Here is a 4,375-nt window from a genome sequence, read left to right on the forward strand (position 1 = left end):
TTCATAAAGTTAATCTGCCTGTACGTGGGCCTGTCTATTGTCTTTTTGCACCTAAAATGACATCCTTGGAATGTCAGTAATCCCTTTTTCCTGGACCAGAGCTGGAAACTGCAAAATCCCTCATTATTATGCTTGCCTCCTGATTACCATCTCTATGTGCTGTAAAAAGCGAATTGTTAACTATCCCGCACCCACCTATGTAAAAGAAGTACTTGTCTCTCCAATTTACTTTTATCCAATTTACTTTTTATCCAATCCCAGAGATTTCCCTGCTTTGTTTTCTCCCACCCCCCCTAATCTATCACCAATGAATTTCATGTAACCCTCCTCCTCTGATTCTATGTGTAAAATAAGCTGCAACCGCCATTTCGTGGAACATTTTCTCAATCTGTTGAGATTTTGCTTCCCGGCAATTGTCGTCAATTTGGCTCAAACTCGTATAAGCTTTCTCTTAGACTGGATGTTTTTTATCCACAGAGTATAAGAGCACTTACCTATAGGGAGGAATGCCAGGATTAAAAGAGCTGGTATTAGGCTTCTGCTTGTATGCATAAAGCATAACTGAAAACTTTGTGTGTGTGGGTGGATGGGTATTGTCAGAAAGTTCTATCTATCTATCATCTATCTATCTATCTATCTATCTATCTATCTATCTATCTATCTATCTATTATACTTTTCTTGAGGTGCAGAGTCGTTTCAGTCCTCCCTCACTTCAGGGTACAGGATCAAGCAAAGCCCTTCTCTTGTTCTCATTTCTTTTTTCCTTTTTTCCTCTGATCCCCTCATCCATTCCTTTCTTCCACATAAGTACTCATTTTTTTTTTTTTTTAATTGGGGAAGAGGAACAGGACTTTATTGGGGAACAGTGTGTACTTCCAGGCCTTTTTTTCCAAGTCAAATTGTTGTCCTTTCAGTCTTACTTGAGGGCGCAGCTCAGCTCTAGGTCCAGTTGCCCTTGCTAGTTACGTGGGGTGCAGCCCACCATCCCTTGCGGGACTCGAGGAATCGAACTGGCAACCCTGTGGTTGAGAGCCCACTGGCCCATGTGGGAATCGAACCAGCAGCCTTCGGAGTTAGGAGCACGGAGCTCCAGCCGCCTGAGCCACAGGGCCGGCCCCCATAAGTACTCATTTTTAATCATTGGATATCTTTGTTTATATTTTCTAAATTTTATATCAATAGTGTGATAGTTAAAATTTTCTTTGTTAATTGACTGGGCTAAGAGATGCCCATATGTAGCTGGTAAAATGTTATTAACATAACTGTGTTTCCCCGAAAATAAGACCAAGCCGGATAATCAGCTTTAATGCGTCTTTTGGAGCAAAAATTAATATAAGACCTGGTCTTATTTTACTATAATATAAGACCGGGTGTTATATAATGTAAGACCGGGTCTTATATTAATTTTTGCTCCAAAAGACACTTTAGGGCTGATGGTCCGGCTAGGTCTTACTTTCGGGGAAACAGGATATTTCTGGGTGTGTCTATGAGGGTGTGCCTAGAAGAGATTAGCATTTGAATCAGAGTCTAGAAGATTGCCTAGGCCGATGTGGGTGGGAATGATCCAGTGTCCTGCGGGTTTGATTAGAACTCACCAGCAGACAAAAGGCAAACTTACCCTGTGTGCTCGAGCTGTATGTAACATTCATCTCCTGCTTCCCGATACAGTTACTCCTGGCTCTCAGGCCTTCGGACTCAGACTGAGATTTACACCACTGGCACCCCGAGTCTCACATCTTCAGACTCAAACTGAATTACCCCACTGGCTTTCCTGGTTCTCCAGTTTGCAGACGGCAGGTTGTGGGACTTCTCAGCCTCCACCATCATGTGAGTCGATTTCTATAGTAAGTCTCTTCCTATGTGCATATCTCCTGTTGGTTCTGGTTCTCTGGAGAACCCGGATTAATGCAAATGGTACTGTGCTTTGTATTGTCTCTGGTTTCTGTTTTTTCATTGGACACTATGTTTTTGAGATCCATTCATGCTTTGTGTACAGTAAGTCGTTGCTTCAAAGTGCTGCATGCTTCCTCACACTTCCTTCCTCTGTCCCCAGGTGATAGACACTTAGATTCCTCAATACTCCAACCACCACAACCAACAGTATGTTCCATAATGAACAGATGTGAAAGGCATGAAGGGGTCTTCAGGACATATAACCGAGGATGGGACGGCTGGGGAATTTGGTATATGCACATTTAATGTCACCAAACCCTGTCCGATTGCTCTCCAGCATGGCTGCTCAGGCTTGTTCTCTCAGCAATGCACGATGGTTTGCATTTTCACACACCAAACCACCTGATGTTATCCCACTTTTCATTTTTGCTGTTCTGATGTGTGAGTAAGTGGTATCTCATGGTGATGGTTTTCCCTGAGGTTGACTGCTTCTCCACATATCTGTTCCCATCTGTGAATTGTCCCTTACATTTCTTTTCTCAGTTTTCTATTCGACGTGATATCTTTTTCTTGTTAATTTTCACAAGTTCCTTGTATACTTGAAATATTAATCTCTTGTCAGAGTTATATGTAACAAACATCTTATTTCAGTCTCTCACCCATCCGGTAAATTTGTCTTTGGTTTCCTTCATTGACCACAAATCCTTCATTTTGATGTACTTAACTCAAGGTTTCATTTGTAAACATTATGGTTAGTGTTTTTAGGGTCTTGTTTTAAGAAGACTTTGTGATATTAAGGTCAAATAAGAAAACTTCTTTTATTTGTTTATTTCTATTAACTTCCCTTTCAAATTTGTCATTAATGCAGTTAGGGTTCTCAATCCCCTATGTGTTAGTGTCATTAATGCAGTTAGGTTTCTCAATCCCCTATGTGTTAGTGTGCCACAGTGATCGTTACAGTAATTGACAGTAATCATGGTTGATAGTATGTGCCAGGCAACATTCCAAGTACTTTCGGTATATAAATCATTTAATTCTCAGGACAATCAGTGAAGCACTGTTACTCGAAGGACATTTTACCTCCGTTCTTTTCCTCTTGAAGAAATGAATTCAGTCAAGAGGCAGAATTAAGCAAATTGCTCAAAAGTAAGGTTTATTAATAAGCAAGTACACTCCGAGACTGGAGCAGGCTGACCCGCGGGTGGGTAGCAACCTCTCCTTATATTGTGTGAGGGTTTTTATCCTTATGGGTAGAATTGTCTCCCTCCCCCTCCCTCTCTAGTATCTTCCTTTTTTCTTTCTTTTTTTCTTCCTTTTTTTTCTTCTTTTTTTTTCTGTCTTGTCCCATCCTCCCTTCTTGTTTCCCAGGGTGTGAGCGTGAGCTTGTCAATTTCCCATAATTTATTTGGGAACCCCACTAAAGGTGGCTAAAACTACAATGTGTGGTCCTGGGAAACAGGATGTACATTCTGATAAGCGAGATGTTTGTGCAAGTTGGGATAAAGGCAAGGACCACATCTTGAGAAACGGGATGCCTGTGACACAAATTGTGGCAAGGCAGAGGTCTCCGGGTGGTCGCTATAGGGTGGGGAGGGGTCTGGCCTGGGGCTAGCCCCTCCTCCTCTTCATTTCTATCTTCCTGCCCATTCTTATCAGTATGTACTGTTAGCATCCCCATAAAATGGGCTGGAAAACAGGCACAGAGAGGTTAAGTAACTCAGGATCACACAACTAGGTACTGGTAGAACACAGATTTGAACCCAGGTAGTCTAGTTCAAGAGCCAGTACTTGTAGCCATTAATAGCACTTCTCCAGTACATCCGAATACCTACCGGGTATTATGTAGTATAGTATTAGTATAGTATAGTATAGTATAGTATAGTATTGTACAGTAAATAAGTGCAATATTGTGATTTATGAGAAATATGGATATGAAAATATAGGTATGATTGATTAAATCATTGGCCATTGGTGACCGATTCAACCTTCAGTCCCTCTCCCTCTCCATAAATCAGGAACTGTGTATATTTGTGCACAGTTCCTGGTTCACAGCTCCCCAAACCCTTGGAATTTACTGAACTTTAAGAGCAATGGGACCATATTTTGTCATAATATTTGGCCCCTTTCCAGCACCACTGGGGTTATGTTAATGAGGTGACTTTTGGAAAGCACCTGGGAATGGGGGCTGGTTACCTGGGGAACCAAACTTGAATAGATGGGTAGAACTTTCAGTCCCACCCCCTGATTTATGGGGAGGGGAGGGGGACTGGAGGTTCAATCAGTCACCAATGGCCAATGGTTTAATCAAGCATACCTATGTAATGAAGCCTCCATAAAATCCCAAAAGGTGGGGGGCGGGGGGTTTGGAGAGCTTCCAGGTGCGACCCTGCAGGGCCCCAAACTCCCTAGGACAGAAGCTCCTCTGTAGAGCATGGCACCCTAGGCATCTCTTTATCAGTCTGTTGATTCATATCCTTTACT

This window comes from Rhinolophus hipposideros (assembly GCF_964194185.1).
Source record: "Rhinolophus hipposideros genome assembly, chromosome: X".
NCBI lineage: Eukaryota > Metazoa > Chordata > Mammalia > Chiroptera > Rhinolophidae > Rhinolophus > Rhinolophus hipposideros.